The following is a 23,791-nucleotide window of genomic DNA, read 5'->3' as shown; positions in this document are numbered from 1 at the left end:
TAACATCTACTGCTTGGTTAAATTGCAAATTTCCATGAAGAGCATTTCAGGAATAATTATTAAATAAATTTTAGATTGTAGTATTTGGTGTGAGGAGGGTTGGGGAAAGAGATAGGAGAGCAAATTGGATGAGTAGATAAATGAAAAGGAATAAAGAAGGGTGTTGATAAGGGATAGCCCAGTCATGGAGAACTCAAGATGGCAAAAAAAAAAAAAAAAAAAGTGGCAGAGGAAATTAGTTAAATAACAAGTAGAAATAAAGTAAATAATAGGCAAAGGCAAAAGGAAAATGCTACCTCAGGAACAGCACTTATGCCATTATCATATATTAAAAGATGATCTAAATATGAGAGTCAGGAGAATAATAAAAATGCTAAGGGGTTCAAATCATTGTTCCATTGTATTTTAATAAAATCTTGATGTGCTTTATTCTGTAAGTTACTTTCGGGAATGGTCCCTGTCTTACATCACCTTATATTCCCGTAGTACCGTGTGAACAAACTGTTCCACAAATATTTGTGGATTGTTGAATTCAATAAATATTGATTGTGTTTTTACTACCTACCAGATACTGTGATAGTTGCTGAGAATATAAAGATAAATGTGCTTTGGTTTCTAACCTCAAAGTGTTATCAAGCCTAGTTAAAGAGAAATATAGATATCCAATATTTACTCCTGAAATAGAAGCAAAAATCACCTAAAAAGATGGCAAAGTTTTAAAGGACAAATACTTAAGATAGTAGACAAAAGGCACATTTTTAAGTGAAAATGAACATTTTAACACCTTTTTTCATATCGGTATCAAATACTCCTAAACTTATACCAATGTGCATTATCTTCAAGGGCTATTCTTGAAATTTTCAGATTTCAGGCTACACTGAACTATTTCTTCTAATTATCCTATAAGTTAGACTCCTTCCTAATACCCTGAACTTCACACAAATTTTGACAATAATGAATATGAAAAGGAGTTGACTTTTCCAAAAACCATAGAGCTGGTGTGGGGCAGAGACAGTTTAATAACTAATGCTGTGGGTTCTTCAATCTGGAAATTTGGAGAGATAGCATTACAGTTCATTCTTCATAATATCTTCTCTCTCCTATTTTGAGATGAAAGTCAGAGGAAACTCAATTACAGAATCCTGTAACATTATATTATGTGTAAATCTAGCCCGCCCTCTTTTTTTAAAAATATATTTTATTGATTTTTTTACAGAGAGAAAGGGAGAGAGATAGAGAGCTAGAAACATCGATCAGCTGCCTCCTGCACACCCCCCACCGGGGATGTGCCTGCAACCCAGGTATATGCCCTTGACTGGAATCGAACTTGGGACCCCTCAGTCCGCAGGCCGACGCTCTATCCACTGAGCCAAACCGGTTTCAGCGAGCCTGCCCTCCTTTTAATTTCAGCCTTGGAAAGACTGATCAAAAATACAAGTCAATTTTAGGGCTGTGATAAGAGCTAGAAACAAAAAAGCAGGAAGTGAGATCATCTAGTTTAAGTAATTATAAAGCCCCTTCTTAAATCAGAACAATTTCTAGCAGGTCCTATCATAAAAATTTCTGCCCAGAAGAGTCCAGCAGAGAATGAACTAGCTGCCAGAGCCCTTGACACAGCTCAGCTTTATATCTCTTCCTCAGAATTTTTACTAAAGCTTTCGACAGCCTTGGCTAACTCACCAGATGGGTTTGAAAGAATGTCATTACAGAGTCCTTATGAGTTGGCAAACAGATGTCAACAAAAGCTTTGTACTTTATCCAGACCAGCCCATGCTGAGGACTCCAAAGTCTGATTCTCAATACTAAAATATTTTCATGTAAAAAATATGTCCCATCTGAAGCTCTACAGCTTTGCTCATGTTCTCCCTCTACCCCTCTCTCCATTCTCTCTCTCTGTCTCTCTCTCTCTCTCTCTCTCTCTCTCTCTCTCTCTCTCTCTCTCTCTCTCTCCACCCCTTTCTCTTTCTGTCTCTGTTTAAATTTAGACTTCATAATAATAAAATATTTCAAATGAGCACCAATTCTAAAAGTCACCCTGTACATCAGAGGCTAAGTCAACAGGTTGGAGAATAATAGTACTTGGGGGGAGATAAATCCTCTTGGTACTTAACGTTATGCATTTGTGTTTATGTGTATCCACATGTATAACTTATCTTCCTTTCACCCACTATGTCTCAGTTTTATATTTGTTACATGAAACAGATAGTAGGTCCTTCCTCTGAGAAAAGAGAAATCAATCTGACCAGTGACCAGCCCGGTAGGAAAGTTCTGTCTCCTGAATTGCAGCAGGTCCCCACCTGAAACTTGAGTTGTTGAGAAAGCAGGACACAAGCATTGCCAGGAGGAAACCTTTTAAGTTGTCTCTGTGTAGGACTCGCCACCTGGGTTGCAAATGGCCCATCTGTTAACAATGGCAGTCTCCTTGAGAGGCAGGAATAGCTCCCGTGAAATTGAATGTCCCACACAGGCTCCATGATCATCAAGAGGGGAAGAACCAAATGGCTCTCCCACGCTGTGGCCCACCCACGTGAGAGCACGGATGCATTGTGAAGAGCAAGCCTGGCAGATGTCCTCAACAGGGAAGAGCAAGCAGCATATTTGCACACTGTGCTTCTGGTCATACTTGACTTGTGAAGGGTGGGGGTAAACAGCTACTCAGAGTGTTGGCTGAGCTGGGAAGGGACAAGCTGAGAAGCATGCTATTCTGAAATGATAGTCATATATTCATTATATTTTAACTAGAGGCCCGGTGCATGAAATTTGTGCACGGGTAGGGTCCCTAGGCCTGGCCGGTAATCAGGCCCAATTGGGGCCTTCCGGCTGCTGGTTGGAGCCTTCCTTTCCCAGCTGCCGGCTGCCAACCAGGGATTGCCTTCATTTTTCACTGCCCCCTGGTGGTCAGCTCACATCATAGCGAGTGATCGAACTCCCAGTCTCCTGGTCAAACTCCTGAGGAGACACTTTGCATATTAGCCTTTTATATATATAGATATGCATTTACTGATACAGTTACAATGTTTTTGATGTGTCAGAAAGAAACTTTAGCTGAAACTGGTTTGGCTCAGTGGATAGAGCATCGGCCTGCGGACTGAAAGGTCCCAGGTTCGATTCCGGTCAAGGGCATGTACCTGGGTTGCGGGCATATCCCCAGTAGGAGATGTGCAGGAGGCAGCTGATCGATGTTTCTCTCTCATCGATGTTTCTAACTCTCTATCTCTCTCCCTTCCTCTCTGTAAAAAATCAATAAAATATATTTTTTAAAAAAAGAAAAAAAAGAAAGAAACTCTAAATTCGACCTTCATCAGGAACAAAGGTTTTTCCCTTCATGTCCTCATTTATCAGAAATGCCTAGTCTGCCACTCTCTGTTCAAGGAACTCTACGGTACTGAGGACTCGCAGGTGGGAGGGTTGTTCACAGGGAATGGCGCCAGGGGATCTCACTTGGAAGATACCAGTATCTCAGGAGCTGTGATTCCCTTCCACTTTTTCTCTTATCCTCTTGACAAAAGATTCTTCTCATCTCTCTCATCAAGAACTCAAATCTCTCACCCTGCCCGGTTTTTCTCAGTGGTTAGAGCATTGGCTCAAGCACCAATGGGTCTCAGGTTCAATTCCCACTCAGGGGCACATACCTCGGTTGCTGGTTTGATCCCCAGCACTGGTCATGGTGCATGTAGAGGCAACGAATCCATGTGTTGTGTCTCTCTCACATTGATATTTCTCTTTCTCTCTCTCTCTGTCTCTCTCTCTCTCTGTCTCTCTCTCTCTCTGTCTCTCTCTCTCTCTCTCTCTCTCTCACACACACACACACACACACACACACACACACACACACACACACACACCTTCTCCCTCTCTCCCCCTCCTCCCTCCTTTCCACTCTCTCTAAAAAAAAAAAAAAAAAATTAATGGAAAAAATATCCTCAGATGAGGATTAAAAAAAAAAAATTCAGGTCTCTCAGCTCCTTTCTTTAAACCAATTTCCTCAGACTCAATATTATCTAGCCTTTGAGAGAAAAACTTACTTTGTAACCTAGCATTCACTTTAGACCTTTCTTTTTAGCCCTTAGGGCAAATGTTTCTTTGAATACGTATTTGTTTCTGCCCGTGGATGAGCTTAAACAGCAAAAATGGCTCACAAGCTCCCACTGGCAGATGAAGGGATCTGAGCAGCTTCCCAAGATGTGCTGCTTTGGCAAGGGCATTATTTTGAGATAAAGGCCATCAAGGTCCTGGGGACTCAATAGAAACGTTTACCTCTCCCTTAAAGCATTTAAATGTAGTGTCTCGCCCATAGTAAGAGTTATCGCCAGAAATGACTTTTTATGACCTATTTATAGGGCAGGGTAAACTTCTAATTACTGAACATCTGCTCTTCGAATCCAGCTGTTAATGCCCCTCTGCCGTTCTGAAGTTCCAGGGATCTTACCTTCATTCCTTGACACAAGGTTTCATATACACTTCATTTTATCCATTTTATCTTTCTGTCTCTGAATAGCTTGTGTATGTGTGTGTGTGTGTGGAGGGGGGGGGTGTCCTACTCTCTCATGTATGCAGGGTTCCTCTGTGTACATATGTAAGTGTGGTTATTTTCTCTTGTTAGTCTGTCTCAGGTAAATTTAATTACTAGACCAACCAAAAGAAACTAGAGGGACAGAGTAAAATGTCTTGCCACACAGAGCAAAAAGGGAACTACACAGAATGTACATGGATTTGTACTTGAAGGAAAACACTACATTTTTAAAGACATTATCACATGTTTTCTTCACACTACCACTTTTAGGTAGATATGATTAGCCATTCTGTACAGATGAGAAAACTGAGATTCAAAGAGGTGTTACTTCAGCGGGAAAATGTGGCCTATCTATAAGTGATATGAGTGTGTGGGTAGCAGAATATGCCACCTCAAAATATACATCTTTGGCATTTGGATTATTTTAAGACGATTATTTTGAGAAATAGACATAGGAGAAGCTCTGAAAACGTAGTAGAAATTACCCTTTATTTACAAGAGAAACTCACATTTATAAAATAAATCTACATTTGTGTTTCCTTTCTTGTACCCTGAAGAGGATGGCTTACCAGTGGAGAAGGAAGAGAGATAAATCTGCATAGCAAATCATATTCTTGCTCACTATGCTTTTTCTGGTAACCTCCCACAACTGGCCTCTCCCTAGTCCATATTCTTTCTTTTGTCTTAGCTAAAGATAGTATTTAAAGTGGTGGCTTGGGCCATTTTAGGGAGTTTACTCATTTTTCCTGGGTATCCCCCATGTATACAAGAAGTATGCCTGTTAATAAACTGTTGGTGTTCTCTTGTTAATCTGTCTTTTATGAAAGAGAGTCTCCATCAAGAACTCGGAAGAGTGAAGGGTACATTGCTTTGCCTGCCTGAAAAGTGATATTGGAATTATGAAATATTTCTATTTTCTCTTAGCCAGTTAGAGTTCTATAAGGTTATTATCTTTTAAACTAAGATATTGCTATTGCTTGTAAGCTCCTTAAACACAGAAACCAAATCTCTATGGCTCGCCATAGTAATGGCCAGCGCTTAGCACACTGCCTGACTCATGAATGTTCAATTAAATATTTGTTTCGAGGTATGGGTAAGGTATGCAGATAGAATTATAGTTCATGTGTTTTCTAATTTTTCTTTCCTAGTGTGGATTAGAGTTAATGTTATTCCTTAGCCTTAGGGCACAGAGTTGGATAGATTAATATATTCACTCACACATACATAGGTATCTCAGTGTTTCCTGAGTAATGTAGTATATTTGCTACTTGTGGTCTTCTGTATGTAATCCACTGATAAATAATGGGGTATGTAAAAATTGCATATATCATTATTTAGCTATAGAGGCCCAGTGCACGAATTTGATCAGGCTGGTGGCCAGCTGGGGATGGACCACAGGAGGTTGGCCAGCCGGGGAGGGGCCATGGGAAGACTCCAGGGTGTGTCCAGCCTGTCTCACCCAGTCCCAATGGGCTGGACCCCAGCAGCAAGCTAACCTACAGGTCAGAGCATCTGCCCCTGGTGGTCAACGTGCATCATAGCAACAGGTTTAGGCTTTTATATATATACTAGGGGCCCGGTGCACGAAATTTGTGCACTGGGTGTGTGTGTGTGGGGGGGGAGTGTCCCTCAGCCCAGCCTGCCCCCTCTCACATACTGGGAGCCCTCAGGCGTTGACCCCCATCACCCTCCAATCGCAGGATCGGCCCCTTGCCCAGGCCTGACGCCTCTGGCCTAGGCGTCCGGCCCGGGCAGCGGGGACCTGCAGTGGCAGCGGGGGGGTGCCGCGATTGCGCGGGCTCCGCCCCTGCCCCTGCAGGACGCCTCTGGCTGAGCAAGCAAAACCTACTTTATTTTGCACTGTGTACATGGCTCTCTTTTATGTTCCCCTTTTTTGATGTTGTCCAAAGGTATATTTCTTACCTTTGTGTATGTTATACACTTTTATAACAATACTTTTATGAAGACTTTCACTGATGCACAGTCAGTTGAAAGCTCTATAAAAATGTTGGCTCCTATTACTAGAAAAGGAGGCAGTTCTTGTCAGAACAAATTTCTCAATGGGTCTGAGAAAGGTTTGGTTTAGGAAGAAGTACCAATCAGGGTCTATCCAGAAGAGAAAACAACTTTGCTTCCATTCAAAGCATCTTAGAATACTCTCTTTAATTGAAGAGGGCTCAAAACTCAGTTATCTTTTAAGCACTTTCGAATTAGTTTTATTGTTATTTTTATTTGATCTGCCAGGAATATACTACTTTTGCATGTACATTACTCAGTGACTTTCAGAGTGTACCTTCACTTCAGTAGAGCTCCAGAGAAAGAGATAGAATACAGGGTGGGGCAAAATTAGGTTGACAGGTGTTAATATGGAAAGTAACACAATAATTATTTAATAATAATACAAGAAAAACTGTATGTTTCTCATAGTCACAACTGTAAACCTATTTTTGCCCTAACCTGTATGTTACTAAGAGAAAATGGCAATGTTTCAGATGACATTCTAGACAGAAGTCACTTAATAGATATACAGAGCATAAATTTTATAGACATAATTATATATCAGATTCAAATGTACATTTCTGATAAATGTTTATCAAGTCAGGTAAAAAATACTGTCCATAAAATTACATAACTTAAGGGTTGACAATGTCTATAAGTCTATATCTAATTCCACAATGTCTCAACTATATCCATCACACTTAGAAGCTATCGGAAGGCAGATTTATCAAACGTATGAGGGATGAATTGCCATGTATCATTAAGGGCCGGGTAAAGCTCAAAGAGGGGAAACAAAGGCATTCCATCTTTGTCCACATATGTAGAAACAGACTGTACCTCTATCATAAGTTTCTTTTCTGAGGAACTTTGAAAATTACCTGCCCAATTTCATTGACTCTTCAACTGAAGTGTTCAAACACTTACGATCAGGATTCATGCTAAGGAAAGACCCAATAAACAGCCATTTCTTTTCAGATGAGGAGGATAAGCACACAGAATAAAAACAATGATACTAACATGCATTCACATCTTAGTTATAAACTCATCCTACACCAGTAAAAACTGTGGCTTGTCCCTTAGTAGACCACAGAGCTAACATTTAACAAAGTGTGAGTGGATGCGGGAGTATATCACCTGGTTACCTTCATTCAGAATCAAGACTCTCATTCCGTGTCAGGAATTTTGAATGTGAGCACCCACATATGTGTCCCTCACTGCAGGAAACAGTTGCCTCAACCAAAGCCACGACCCCTCCTTAAGGATGGGGGCAGCAAAGACTGGCAGAGGCAGAGCACCAGGTTTCCCCCTTGCCTCAATTCTGGACCTTTCTAGAAGGTCGTTCCTGCTCCAGAGAAACCCCAGGGGATTGGCTGTGGCCCCTGTTGCTAATGCATTGCAGTTCAGCTTCTTCCTCTGCAGCCTGTACGCTCTCACAGGTGTTTCTGAGAGTACTCCCAATCAACCTCAGGCATATATACCTCCATCTCAGAGTCATTTCCCAGGAGCCCAACATGGCCGTGTGATTTTTAAAAAGCAGACTTTTCTGGGGTTATCTTCCGTGCATATAGTTAGTATTGTCCACAAACTGATCCGGAACTACCACCACCACCAATCACCCGCCCAACTCTACCTCCAGGGGAAAGAATGTTCTGAAATTATGTACAGTGGGGCCTTGACTTACGAGTTTAATTCGTTCCGTGACAGAGCTCATAACTCAAATTACTCGTATGTCAAATCAAAAAGTGAACGAGTGAGACACGTGATGCTGGGCTGATGTGGCGTTCACTGTGACGTTCGCTGTGCCAACTAGCGGTGGGGTATCTGAATCTGGCTCATAACCCGAATCTTAGTTCACAACTCAAAGCAAAAAATTGGCTGAGAGACGGCTCGTATCTTGAAAAACTCATTAGTTGGGACAATCATAAGTCAAGGTCCCACTGTATCTTCCTCCCACCTTGCTGGCTCAGCCCAATAAGGGAAAGACAAAGGGTTACATTTATTCATTTTTTAATATTTTGGTTGATTTCAGAGAGGAAGGGAGAGGGAGAGGTAGAAACATCAATGATGACAGAGAATCACTGATTGGCGGCCTCCTGCACACCCCCTACTAGAGATTGAGCCGCATGTGCCCTGACCGGGAATTGAACCATGACCTCCTGGTTCATAGGTCGATGCTCATCCACTGAGCCACTGTGGCCAGGTGATCTTTATAAGTACTTCTTTCTATTTTCTAGGTCTGGTCTGGGCCAATTCCACAAAAATGGAAATCAACTTTTTCTCTTTATTTGTGGTCATAAGAATATAATAATCATAGCAACCACTTTGAAAAAAATGTGCTGAGCCCTTGCTTATTTTCTGCTTCAGTAATCTTCACTGAACAGCAATCCTGTTCTACATTAATAATATTTGTTTTACTTGGGGGCCCTAAAATTCTTTATCTAATATTCATTGTGCACCTGGTCTCATCTTTACTTTTCTGTAGCTGTTTATGAAAACAAGCTGGCTCAAGAGATCATGGGCTGAAAAGAAACAACATAATTCTAACGTTTTTAGAGTTTTTCTGTGAAGCAAAATAAACACTGTGAGGCCCATTTCTCCAAAGGCTCTCTTCCTACATGATAGAATCCTAGATAATATAAGCTTATGATATGATTGCCTCAAGTTCCTCACTGAATTCTGCAGTATTACGGTAATAGAAAGTCTTAAAAGAAAATATTGGGTGTTCTTAGTGCCATATCATGAGCAGGTCTGCTAAAACATCAAGGACAACTGCAACCATCTCATTTCTGTCTATAAACTGCTATCAGCTAGGCTAAATATTGATTAATCAAAACTCCCAGGATTAGAAACCAAGTATAGAAAAAGAGACAAAAGTCCCACCTCCCCCCTCCAATTTTTCAACTGTTTATTATTGTATTTAAAATTTATTTCAAGGATATATATATATACACTAGTTTGATCAGCTACTAATAAATTTTGGTATCCCTTTATTTTTTTGTACTCTGTGTTCAATACTTAGCTTTGGAAGTTTTGCCAAGTTCTTCATCTGTTACTAAAGTGTTAGCATTTCCATCATGCTTGGTATAAGTTGCCCTTTTAGCTTTCTTTCTGTGGGTATGTTTTGTAGGACTCTTCTGTTTTAGGTTTTTGGTGTTTTGTTTTGTTTTTTCATAACTGCGCTGCTTACATCCCACAACATGATCTTCCCATAATTCCCTCCAGTAAACAAGATTCCAGCAGAAAGCAGACCCGGGACATCCCCAAAGTGTGACCCTTACATCCCAGTTCCTGTTCACATGACTCCCATCACCATCTTCTTCACCATAACTAAAACTATTGCCAGGTGATGCCACAGACACAGAATGGGCTAGAGCAGGGTTTAAAGCTAACCAATCCCAGTGAATTCTCTGTATCTGTGTCTTCAATGATGCTGAGACAGGCAAAACTACAATTACATACAATCACTCAATTAAATTTGCACTTTTTGAAATCTACATTAGGTCAGTTCCAAAACTCTGCAAGAAGGACTGTAGGGAATCAAATAAGAACACCCAAATGCAATGGCAATCCAAATGTAAATCCTTTCCTGGCAAAGATTCCCACAGCAAAATAGAATCCAGTTTTCTTGAGAATGAAGGAACTCTGGTATGGGAGAACACAACTTCTCAAAGGCCAAGGTGCTGTCTTTGGAGACATACTATGGCCCCCCAAAAAAGAAAGAACAAAGAGCATGTATTCTCTGTTCCTAAGAACCAAGATCTTATGACCATCCATTATACCAGCGTGGCCTCGCCAAGTCCTCCAAAGAAGCTACTGACAGAGATTTCAAGAGAATTCACAACCCCAAGAATATGCAGTTTTCAAGGATTTTATTCTAAACATTTGAGAATGCCATGCTGCTATTGCTTTCATTTTCCCAGGAAAAAATATTATAGACTATGAATAATAATCAATATTCTTAAGAATGTCTATGAATGTCAAAGGGGGTGTAGAATCATAGAATTCAGCACTCCCAGAGCCCGTTTATCCACAAAACTAAACAGTGTTGCCTTGTAAGGATAAGTTTTCTTTTTTTCTTTTTCTCAAAAGTAGGTGGCCGACTACATGATAGATTTCAGAAGCATCAGGAAGTCTCCCATTCCCCAAACATCTTTTTTTCTTTATTACTATGATTTCTTAAATAGGAAAACAACATTAATTTTAAAAATAACTGAAGAGTAAGTAGGAAAACAAATATCTTTTGAGCTCAACTATGTGCCAGAACTAGAACTGGAACACTTTCATAAATTACCTCACTTAATTTGTTAAGAGTAACAAATGTCAAGTGATTTGGACACAGTTTCTGTGGCTTCCAGCATCTCATTCCTTTATTCATTTATTTATTGAACAGTGTTTATCTAACAATTCCTCTGAACTAGGGATCATGTAAGATGAACTCAGAAGTGGGGATAAATCACAAGGATCAGAGTGCAAAAATATCATTAATTTAGCCAATAATGCTAGCTTCCTCTGAAGCTTAGTCAGAACACTATGTAGAGAATAATCAATAGATAGAAAGAAAATTTAGTTAAAAAAAAAAAAAAAGCAATGATAAACAATGATGCCATGAGATGAAGTCTTTGAGCGAGACAAGAAAGTATTGCTATTTCCAGCTGGATTCTCAGACCCATTCACATCATAGTCTTACTGTACTGCTCCCTTTCTATATGATGATCTGATAATTGTCTCTATTTATAACAAACTCAAAATCAGAATTAACAAAATGCGTTAAAGACAGAATTTTCTATTTCTACATTAGATGAAAAACATGATATTAAAAATGTAAATGATTTCCCTAAGATCATACAACTGGGAATGTTGCAATATTGAAATGTTAACACCACCCTAGTAGAAAGTACCCGATACATGCTGCCTCTTTAAGAGTACAAAACAAACATGCCTTGAATAAAGAAAGTAATTCAAAAGTTACCAAGCATAGGACTGATATCCTTACTTTCGGTGAGTACTGAGTTTGATAGTGGGAAGGAAACAACAAGAAGTGTTGACCATATACAATAATTTTTCTCAATTCCCAAATTTGCTTCTCACTATACTAGAAACTATGGTTTCATATTCTTGCTTGAAGGTTGTGATGTTTTGAGTCCACACAGAGTTCTGGGATCTTAATGGAACATTTTTGTAATGAAAGAACAACTTCCATTGCAATTAATTGCATTTTTAACCAATTGATACTGCAGTGACAAATCTAGTCAAGAAGTCCAGTAGCCATCTGTTCTGATATGATATTTCTGCAGAAAAGTCATCTTTTCTTAGAGAATCTTAGAGCTGGGAGTAACTTTAAAGATCATTTAATTTAGCTCTTTGGAGAGCAGTGTTCAATAGATTCTGTGAGATTTACTGAGGAGCATTAGGTTTTTTTTTTCTGAAGTTATTGATTAGACCCAGAATGAACACAGTTGAAACTGCATAACAACCTCAAAACTTAGTGGCTTAAAACATCAACTTATCTTCCATGGTTCTCTGAATTGACCTGGCTCAGTTTTGCAGTTCTTGCTTGGGATTTTTCACATGCTTTGTCAAATAGCAGCTGAAGCTGGAGTAGTCTGAAAGTTCAGCTGACTCACAGTCCATGACAGCTGTTGGCTGGAAGGTTAGTTGAGTTTCTGATTAGAGAAACGGGGCACATGTCTTTGACCTGCAGTATGGACTTCTGACAGCATGGTGCTTGAGTCCCAGAGAGGGAGCACCGATGAGTAAGTCTTCCAGAGACACAGGGAAGAAGTTTCAAGGAATTATGATTTGACCTGGTACATCCCAGAACATTGAATCACCACCATCTGTTGTTCAAGTAAGTCACTAAACCCATACTACATCCATGAGAAGGGCAATTATATTCTACCTTTAATGTGAAGGGCAACCAACATGTGCACATGTTTAAGGAAAGAAATTGTTGGTGGACATCTTTGAAGAATATCGACCAAAACATCTTTCCTTGGTATATAGTTAGATTAGGTGAAGTTTTACTTGGCAGTTTTATTGTCTTGAGTTTTCTCCTTTTTATCCCTCCTGTGAGCATTGAAAGGTATGTTTTTGGATAGAAAATAATAGATCAAGAATAGTTTTATTGCTTGATTGACATTGTTCAAGTAATATCAATTCTGGGCCTAATCAATAATTGGATTAAATAAAATGAGCTTAATTATTCTCACTGAATCTGATAGAATATACTGAATTCTTTTCTCTAAAGAGCTCAAGTAAATGGTTTTTAAAATCCTTTACAATTAAAAAATACTGTAACATAGGATGATTTTCTACAGAAATACCTGCCTCTACCTAGTCAACATCAGATCATTAAATAGAAAAAAAATGTCATTATTAGAAGTGTCATCACATTTCTTGATAAATAACTAACTCATTATATAATGAAATTGCATTGTAGGAAATCGGATTTTGAATAAAGAAGTAGAGAATTTCTACTATCATTCCATCAGTATTGTCATTTAGTATATATCTGCCTGAGTTTTCACTGCCTTCAACAGGATCTGAAATGTAGTTACCACTCAGTAAATGTGTCTTGAATCTTAAATGTTTGAAAGAATGCATGAGTGCATGACACCACTAGCACGTCTAAAATAGCACAAGGATGTGTTCCACAAATCCCAGGAAATGAATGCGAATAGATAATACTAACTTATGTGAAATTTATGTGGCATAGTGCAACTAGATTTATAATTTCCGATCTCTCTTGAATGGAGCTGTATCTCACACTCATAATCCAGGCCCCAGGAACCATTTTTCCATTGTGTCCCAAAGATTCAACAAAAATCCGGATGCCTTGAGTTGAGTAACGAAGTTACAAACTCAATAGGTAATGAAAAATCACATTTCTGATATAAATCTTTCAAAGATCTTTCTAAGGTATTATTTCCATTTTGATCCTGTTTCTGGACAGAAAAATCAGCCCATGTCTGTATCTGCAAGGAAGCAGATGCAAAGGCGACGTCATTTGAGTTGGTTCGATGCCCTGGCATGTGTGCTTCCAGGCTGATTGTGAATGTTCCAGGTAACAGACAACATGGTGGTTCCAGCTCATGTCCACATGGCCTGGAGGCCCATGTGCCCCAACACTTTTTGAAATACTGTTGCTAAAATCCTAACACTGCTTCTCCTAAGAAACTGCAATGAATTCAGATACGAGAGTACAACTTCAAATCTGGTAGCCTGAGAACAGGCACACTGCTACCTATTGTCAGAATCAGAGCAGTTTGGCTTTGCTCCAAGCTGTACCCTTCACACACACCAGTATTGTTATAGAGAAGCTTTGTAAACAGAGAATTAGACAAATTCCTTAGGTGATAGATCTTTTCTACCTTCCTGTATAAGAAAATCCCTGCAACAGGTAATTTTTTTTTAATATCAATGTGCCTTTTTATCTTTGTGTTTTCTTATTTATGACTTTTCATTTACTCCTCACCCAGAGGTATGTGTCAGACAGCAATTACAATGTGACTGCAAACAATTAAGATTTGGCTTCTCCTATCTCAGTTGAATTTTAAAGTCTACATCAATGGTGAAGACTGGAATTAACTTTAAAAGGGGTGGGGGGGTGTTCATTTTCTTATCATCTTTCTTGCATTTGAAATATGAAGAGGTAATTCTTACAATTTGATCACAGAATTTTACAAAATAGAATTCTTTCCCAATCAGGAAGAAAAAAAAACATAGTGGAAGTTCTGCCCAGTTCTGACAGATTGAGAAGAGTGAAAGAGGAGAGAGAGTTAAGGGAATGAGAAACTTGCCCAAACCTTGCCTGTCCAGGCCAAAATTATAAAGAAAAAAATGAAGTATATGTGTTGGGAGGAAGGGAATCCACAGAGTAGACAGGCCTCTATTTAACTACTCATTTGGACTCAAGGAAGAGAAAGGTATCCCTCTAACTTCATAAGAAAATTCCAAAAGAGTCCACCAAGAGGGAGCAATGACATGGTCAGATAAAGAGAGAAATTAGTGCTCAAGAGCTGCCATTAGCTCCAAAGTGACAGAAATAATTGGAAGGTCATGCATGTCACCTACGAGTGGGGGAGTGCGGTAGACAGCTTCTAAGGTGGGTCCCGTGATACCCACTTCTTGGTATGCACATTCTGGTAGAATCTCCTCCTTTTGGGTAACTTGAATCTAACCAAGAGAATGGAGTAATCCTAAGGGAATGTCACATCTGTGATTAGGTGTCTAACACTGTGATTTCTGTCTTGCTAATGGACTCTCTCTGTTGCTTTCTCAGCTTGCACACTTTAATGAAGAGGCTAACTTGGCTGTAATGAGGAAGCTAAACGTAGCTGTAGCTGTCTGCCCAGGTGGCAATACCAGAATACCAGAGATTGAGTGTCTTAAGTAACAGAAAATTATTTTCTTACAGTTCTGGAGACTGGAGGTTTAAGATCTAGATGTCATCAGGGTTGGTTTCTGGCGAGACCTCTCTCCTTGTGTTGCAGACAGTCACCATCTCACTGTGTTCTCACATGGTCTTTCCTTCTCTGCACATGTAGGGGGAGAGGAGGAGAGAAAAAAAAGAGAGAGAGAGAGAGATCTTTGGTGTCTCTTTCTCTTCTTATAAGGAAACCAGTCTTATTAGATTGGAGATCCACCACAATTACCTCCTTTAACCTTAATTATTTTCTTAAAAGCCCCATCTCCAAGTGCATACTGGGGTTTCGGGCTGCAATATATGAATTGGGGGTGAGGGCACAATTCAGCCTATAACAGTAGCCTCTGGGCAAAAGCCAGTGAGGATCTGAGGTCATCAGTCCACCAGCTAATGAAGATCTAAATGCTGCCAACAACCAATGTGTGGCCTCGGAAGCAGATCCTTTCCCAGGTGAGAAAGCAGACCCTGGGCCACCACCTTGTTAACAGACTTGAGAGTAACTGTGAAACAGAGGATAGAGGTCAGTCATGCCAAGACTCTTGAGCAACAGAAACTGCAAGATGACAAATTTGTATTGTTTTAAACCACTCAGTTCTGTGCTAATTTGTTAGACAGCAATAGATGGCTAATATAGGGCAGTAGATGTTCTGAGAGCCAGCAGCTCACCTACTGGGGCCAGGAATCAGGCAACTACATAGCACAGGAATAGGGAGTGGTGTTGGTGAGAGGAAAACGCCTGTCCCTCCTCAGTGTGTTATGAAAGCAGAGAAGTTTAAGTGCAGTTGAGAAAGTGGGTTCAGCCCCGCTGGTGTGGTTCAGCGGTTGAGCATCCACCTATGAACCAGGAGGTGACGGTTTGATTCCTGGTCAGGGACATGCCCAGGTTGCCGGCTCAATCCCCAGTCGGGGGTGTGCAGGAAGCAGCATATCAATATTCCTCTCTCATAGATGTTTCTATTTTTCTCTCCCTCTCCCTTCCTTTCTCTCTAAAAAAATCAATAAAAACTTATTTTTAAAAAAAGGGCATGGGTTCTAAAGTCAGACAAATTTGAACTCTTCTCCTTCTGAACCTTACCAGCAGTGTACATGCAAAGTGGTGAGTGAAAAACACAGTGGCTTAATATCACAAATGAATATTCCAAATGTGCTGAGAAATAAATGACATACCAAGAATAAACTATTTAGCATATAAAAAGTGTTTGATTGACATTAGCTATTATTGTTAAGATACAACTAGGGAGGGAGAGTAGGCCTGGGGCTTAAAACACATATTGAGTTTATGTGCCAAGAAATTTGCTATGCTGTACGTATACTATGCTATGTAAAACTCTAGTATATAAACTAGATATGGTCTTGCATCCTCTACATGATGATTCTGCAGCCACTGCACAATTCTCCTCAATGGTTACTATTAGCCTCATTTTTGGAACAGGCATTACAATTTCAGAAATTGTAAGTAATTGACTAGGGTCATATGGATCCCATGGGAATGTGGATCTAGGATTATGGGTCTTGGGAACCTTGGCCCTTTTCGTTGTATCATGTCTGAAAAATGATGATAAAACCCTCCCAAACAACAACAGAACCTGTGGAGGTTACGCAGTACCCTGCAGAGCTGTGTGCCAACCTATTGCAAAACAGAAAATCTAATGACAATAGGACACTCGATGGTTCAGACTGTTTTCAATTTGGATTGAATCCTTTTTGCTTTCATTTTGGCTAATGTGATGGCCACATGAGAAAGAGATTATCATTGGCTGATTTAAAATGACTTTATTCAATTTATTCGATTTACTTCACAAAAGAGAGAAGTAGGTTTATATTTCCCATCACTTATGAACAAAATAGGGTCATCAACCTTTGCATTGCATTGATTTGATTTTTGTTCACATCTTTCTCACATACTCTGTTAGTTGCAGCCAGATAATTTCTGCTTCCTGAAACTGATCAAATGTACATTGGGGAAGATGCTTTCTGAGGCAGAAATCAGAAACATGAAACCTTTTTCTTTCATATTAATAAGACCAGAAGTGGCTCCTGAAATTGGCATGCTAACCTTCTATTTCCATGCACTCTAGGGGAAAAAACCACACAGCTATGTGTATATGTTTCTTAGGCTTTCTCAATATGCTCTAAATGTTGCATCTGGAAAATACAATGGTCAGATTCTCTAAGAACATCAGGGAACTGTCAGGCACATCCCACAAAGATGACAGGAAGACAAAAAAAAAAAAAAAAAAAAAAACGAACGAGACCAGGGAGAAAAACACTAGATAAATAATGTCAGAGTCAAATGTGTTAAATAAGAAGAAGCTAGGAGCGAACAAGGAAAATGACAAACTATCCCAGTGAAGACACTTTCCGATGCTGTGTTTCTATTAAAGGCAGAAAATTGCCTGCTGAAATGACTACCCAAAAAAGGAGAGGAAAGAATTTCAAGGGATGCTTTGTTCTTCCCAGTCATTTGTTACCACTCCAGAATTCCAGTAAATATATTCAAGGATCTATTGGCCATGAATGCAGCCTTTAGATCCCTTGGGGGGAGGGAGGGTATTTGACATACAAAGCGATCAATTACGGTGAATGAAAAGCAGAGTGGCCTCAGCAATTCTCCGGTGCTCTGCTGGTTTCTTTGTCTTTCCAGGTTTAGCTGTTGTGGTGGGGCTTTTTGTTTTGGGGTGGGTTTTTTGTTTTGTTTTGTTTTTTTCCACTCTGCATCTTTTCTCTTTTCTTGTTCTTTATTGAGTTTAATTACAGTTATTGTTCATGGGCTATTGAGCTTAAAAATCATTTGCTGTCTTGTATATTTACCCTGTACTTGATTCATTCACAGCTGTTCATCACTGCCATGCAGTTCAGACTGGGGAGTGAAATCGCTTATCTCCACAGAGCAAAGAAAGCAGTTTCATTTATTCAAGGTCTGTAAAGAGAGAATAATAAAACTATTACAGTGGTAATTGTTCCATTCAATTTATTTAAATTTTCTTTTACGTACCAATAGTATGGCATATTTTTTATGACACCCCATTAACGATGGTCAGCAATTCCTGGAGATAACGGGAAGAATGAAGCGGCACTTTTTCTAAAAGAGTGGGTCTACATCTGTTGGCCTCCTGCGGAGATATATTGGCATCTCTGCCTCAGCACTGATATCAATGGACTAGCTGCACCCTGTAGGCATAATGTGAATCATATCAAATAAGCTTTCTTGCCTTAAGAATTTTGCTGGAGCCCTGGCTGTTGTGTCTCAGTTAGTTGTGCATCACCCCATGCATCAAGAGGTTGCAGCTTCAATTCCTGATTGGAGCACATGCTCGGGTTGCAGGCTGGATCCCCAATAGGGGCCATGGAGGAGGGACAAAGGGGCTAAATGGTGCTTCTCTCTACCACTGATGTTTCTCTCATCCTCTCCCTCTCCTTTCTAAATTCAATAAAAAAAAATTTTTAAGAATTTTGGTGGAGCCCTAACCGGTTTGGCTCAGTGGATAGAGTGTCAGCCTGAGGACTCAAGGGTCCCGGGTTCGATTCTGATCAAGGGCATGTACCTTGGTTGCAGGCACATCCCAGTAGGGGGTATGTAGGAGGCAGCTGATCGATGTTTCTAACTCTCTATCCCTCTCCCTTCCTCTCTATAAAAAAATCAATAAAATATATTAAAAAAAATTTGCTGGAGTGCCTGGCATTGCCACATTTTAACTTTCTACTTTGTGTGAAGATATTGTCTTGAAGTGATAATTTTTACATTGTAAGATGTTACATAGGAGAAGCAATATATTCGCTCTCCCAGCATTTGGAATTTGCTTATGAAATTACAGAGTTGTAAACTTCCTCCTTTCAGGATGAAGCAACTGTTCTCAAGCATTGATTAGTAGTCTGTGAGAGCAGAGTTTCCCCTGAGCTGCCCAGAGCATTCTTCTTAAGGTTTGGCTTGCCAACTTTCTCTCCTTACCAGTAAGGTCACCAGCTAATCCATCCCTACAATACACAGTTTGAAGGTTGTTACTGAGAAAATATTTGAAAGAATCATAATACAGATCACCTACTATAACTTTTCTCTATTTACTTGTAAAAAAGCATGAGACTTAGAGGTTTTAAATGAATTGAAGGCTTGGTCAAATTTTCATGGCTTAATAAAAACTTCAAGAAAGAAAATATATAGAAAGAATTAAATGTTAATATGGCATTTATCTTGGAAGCATGTGCCAACTCAACATGGCCCACACCATGCTGGGGCTTTGTTGGGACAAAAGTCAAAATCTGAGGTCCTAAATAAAACATGGAAGTTTGAATCACAGACCATACCATAAACACAAATTATACAGAAGAGTAAATGTGTTTATATAATTTTTTAAAAAGTGGTTATAAAAAGTAATTTAAAGATGTAAAAGCAATAAAACACCAATGGGCCAATTTGATAAACAAACAGAATTTCTTAGAATGAGAAGAGTGCAAAAATGCAATGAATTGGCTAAACAGCAAATTAGATGCAAATCAAGAGTTTTTTAGTAAACTGGAATATGGAAATAATCATGTTCAAAGAATGTAACAGAAGGAAAAATGATAGAAAATAGGAAAGTTGGGAAACAAGAAGGAGAAAGGAGCAAGTCTATCTATTGCATGACTAATTGAAATTACAGAGAGGAGAGAGAAAAGGGGGGGAAGGGAAATATTTGAAGAGATATATAGAGTTTTAAAGACATAAATGTTAAGGTTAAGGAAATGCAATGACTATCTAACTTTATAAATACCGAAAAAAAGAAACCTACATTTATTTGTACCATAATAGAACTACAGAATACTAAAGAAAAAGAAAAGGCCTTAAAATAGTCAAAGACATAAAATAGTAAAACTATAAATATCTGGCAATTTTACCACTAACTTCATACTAAATGCTAGAAAGCAGTGGAGTATATCTTCAAAATGCAATCCAGAACAATATACCTATCGAAAGTTTCTTTCAAGAATAGTGGAAAATAAAGACAGTTTTAAACATAAAAATTAGTTGAGAGCCCTGGCCAGTTTGTCTCAGTGGATGGAGCATTGGCCTGCAGACTGAAAGGTCCTGGGTTCGATTCCAGTCGGGGGCACATGCCCAGATTGCGGGCTAGGTTCCCAGTGGGGAGCGTGCAGGAGGCAATTGATTGATGAATCTCTCTCATCATTGATGTTTCTCTCTCTCTTCCTCTCCTTTCCTCTCTGAAATCAATAAAAATATTTTTTTTTTTAAAAATTAGTTGAGAATGTAGATGACCAATATGGTAGGTAAAATTCCAGTAGCATCCATGGAATATGGAGGCTGAGGTGAGTTAGGACTCTGATTTTATTTACTCATTCAACAAATAAATTACAAATTATTGGTTAGTAATCTAGACACTAAAGAAAAAGCAGAAAGGCACAGTCCCTAGACTCAGGGAGTTCAAAATCTAGTAGAAGAGGTCAATGAATAAGTAGGAAATTATAGTATAAGATGAATAAGTGCAGTGGCCATGTAGGGGAACTGCTAAACCAGTTATAGAGACCAGTGGAATGACACATAAGCTGAGAACTGAAGTAAGACTAGAAATTAATCAGGCAAAGAGAAAAAGGAAGAGACAATAAAAGTAAAGTGACCCAGAAACAGGAAGGAGTATGCATAACACACATAATATGAGATACTTGGAAATTTTTAAGAAATTCAGTGATTGATTTTTCAGGGAAAGAACAAGCAAAAGACCAGATTATAGAAAATTAAACAGCAAACAGAAAATAAAGGATCACAATACGTATCGATAAACTTAATTCAGTGGGGATCCAATGAAGGGTTACTTTTAAGCAGGAGGATGACCTATTCTAGATTTGTATATAAGAAAAATCTGCAGTATGAATATTTCAAGCTTGAGTAAAACTAGAGGCACCAATGCATAGGAGGCTATTATAAAAAACCTTGGCAGTAGATGGTATTTTAGGGCAAAGGGGGTGAATGGAAGGTTTTGAAATATACTTAGAAGATACAGCATTAACAAAATCTATACTAATAAAAGGGTAATATGCTAATTAGACCAGATAGACCAGACATCTTCCAGTCGTTCATTCCTCCTTCCGGGCAAAGCCACGGTGGTGGGGGCTGAGGCAGAGGCGGTTAGAGGCGATCAGGCTGGCAGGGGCGGGCAGGTAGGGGCCATCAGGCCAGCAGGCAGAGGCAGTTAGGGGTGATCAGGCAGACAGGCAGAGGAGTTAGGGGCAATCAGGCAGGCAGGCAGGTGAGCGGTTAGGAGCTAGCAGTCCAGATTGCGAGAGGGATGTCCGACTGCCAGGGTCAGGCCTAAACCAGCAGTCAGACATCCCCCAAGGGGTCCCGGATTGGAGAGGGTGCAGGTCAGGCTAAGGGATACCTTCCCTCACCCCCGTGCACAAATTTCATGCACTGGGCCTCTAGTAGATAAAAAAAAAAAAGGACATATGGGTTTGCCATCATAGTTTATCCTGTGCAAACAATTTTCCTCTCAATTAAGGATTCCTGGCGTGCTTTCAGTCAAATTTCCTAGAGTTTATTCATAATGTAGAGAAGTCTTTACCACGAACCATTTGCCAGAGGCGATCTCTTTTATACTACATTAGCATAGGCGATTCCTCCCTTGTGGAATGTTTCTGCAAATCTTATTAATTTACGTGTAGGTAATATTCTCATTTTAGCCATCTCCTGTAATAACATTAATTAGCATCCAAGAACAAGCCCTTGTAGTCTATACAATTTGACTCAGGTTTTTTTGCTGTTTTATTAGCATTTTTGACCTTGCCTCCACAACAGAACTGCTCAATAAAAGAAAAGCAAGCTTATCTTCTCAGACCCGCTGCCTTCCTGGTATCTGTTCTGAGCACAGCTGTGTATACCAAGGAGTCAACACTATTCCATTTTTCACTCCTTTTCTATCTGGCTTTTGGGTATTCTATAAAGCATATTGTTCTTCATTCCCAGCTGACTGAATTGTGCTACTCACAAAATCTCTTTGCATTTACCTTGTGCCAGAAATAATGTGCTAGCCAATGTTATAGGTCATTTTGTATCTCTTTAAAGCAAAAAGAAAGAAATTCTTCTGCTTGTGTGCTTAGGAAATAACTTGTCTCAAAGTATGGGCAAAGTCCTTAGGATAAATAGAAACTATAAAGGCAAATAAAAGACACCAGTAAAATGAGGCTTGCCTAAACGTAAGAGCTAGGCTTACCTATATGAGTGTGGAATCACAATAAAGTTGAATGCTGTCTTCATACCCATCTAGTCCTAATGCTCATATATTCGACACTTATTTTTTCAAAATCAAATCCTGTGGTCATAAAACTCCTGCTTGAATAAGTCCCCCAAAAGCATCTTGCTGCTTAATGCTTGATCAGGTATTTAAACAGCTCCTTCTCTCCTTTGCCCACTTAGATGGAGTCCTTGAAGGCAAACATACACAAATTTAACGTCCTTCTCCATCCAACCCCAAACAAGGCATCTAATATTTTAAGAGCACCATTCCCATTAGTAAGTGAAGTCTGAGATAGTTGCTTTGTTAACAGCTTACGTATGTGGTGGTCCTTGGCATCAGCCCAAAGCAGCTGAGTACTTCAGAAGTTCAGGATTCCCCTAACATTTCACGTCCTTTTCCAGAACCATAACTGGGCTTGCCCCTGATTGCTCAAAAAGAGTTCCAGCCCTGGCCGGGTAGCTCAGTTGGTTAGAGCATCATCCCAATATGCCAAGGTTGTGGGTTCAATCTCTGGTCATGGCACATAAAAGAAGCAACCAATGAATGCATAAATAAGTGCAACAACAAATTGATCTCTCTCTCTCTCTCTCTCTCTCTCTCTCTCTCTCTCTCTCTCTCTCCCCTCTCTTCCTCCCTCCCTCTCAAATAAACAAAAATTAAAAAAAAATAAAGAATTCCAATCTCATACAAGGGTAGAAGCTTTTCCTAAGTCCAGACTCATTTACATGGAATCCTAAAATTTCAGCTTTTCACAGATCCTTGATTCTGGAAGGCTAAATTTTGTCTTGATGCCACAAGATTAACATAATGTGGCTTATTTAGCTAACCTCTATCTGACTTCAATTTTCTCCATTCTAATATGGAAGCAAACCAACTTGTTTTGTTCCCCTTAAGATAAGATGTCTCTGAGTAAACATAATTCTGTTTTCTCCTAAGAAGAAAGAACTAAACTATGCCTTTGCTCTGAATAACTTAACATCTATGAATGCAACATAAAGAATATTAAGTTTCCTGGAAGCAACATCATGCTGTTAGTTTTTGAATTTACAAAACGTAAGCCGTACTGTAGTAGGTATTTCTTAACTGATAGTAAGTTTTTCCCTGTAATTAGGTAGAGTCTCTTTCTATGGTTTTTCATGTAGGTTGGTTTTTTGAACCCAGAAATTTGCAGCTATTCATAATACATTTTATTTTATTTTATATTTTATCATTCTTTTTTATTTAGATACTTTCAAAAGTGTTTTACTCCTAAACTGTGTTATTTAGATCTTAATGTGTCATCTAAAAATCTAATAATTGTATCTTCCATAGGCTCATTTGAATCATTGATTAAATTTAGTACTAAATGTAACCAAGGACAAAGCCTATCTTTTTCCACAAAAGTCCTCCTTTGAGGGTTTTTTCAATCTAATATTTATCATTTTGGAGTCATCATAATTCAATGAATTGCAGATTACAAATCTATCTCACAGCTTTCCCAACTTATTTCAAGGCTACAATAAGATGCCTTACTAAATATCTGGAGTTCTTTGAAGACTCATCCCTATTTTACAAATAAAGAATTGAAGCTCAATGAAAATGAGATAATACTTGCTCTTTTCCTACTGTCTAGAAGATCTACTATTCTTT

The 23,791-nt window shown here is 39.2% G+C and overlaps 1 pseudogene; it reads right to left on the bottom strand.

Moving 5' to 3' along the window:
- Positions 1 to 9,428: 9,428 nt before the first annotated feature.
- LOC132215439 (WD repeat-containing protein 53-like) overlaps positions 9,429 to 23,791 on the bottom strand; it is an 83,862-nt pseudogene continuing 69,499 nt past the window's right edge.

The sequence above is a fragment of the Myotis daubentonii genome, chromosome 14 (genome assembly GCF_963259705.1).
Source record: "Myotis daubentonii chromosome 14, mMyoDau2.1, whole genome shotgun sequence".
NCBI classification, from domain to species: domain Eukaryota; kingdom Metazoa; phylum Chordata; class Mammalia; order Chiroptera; family Vespertilionidae; genus Myotis; species Myotis daubentonii.
The sequence above is the reverse complement of the archived record's forward strand: the minus strand, read 5'-3'. Positions and strand labels throughout refer to the sequence as shown.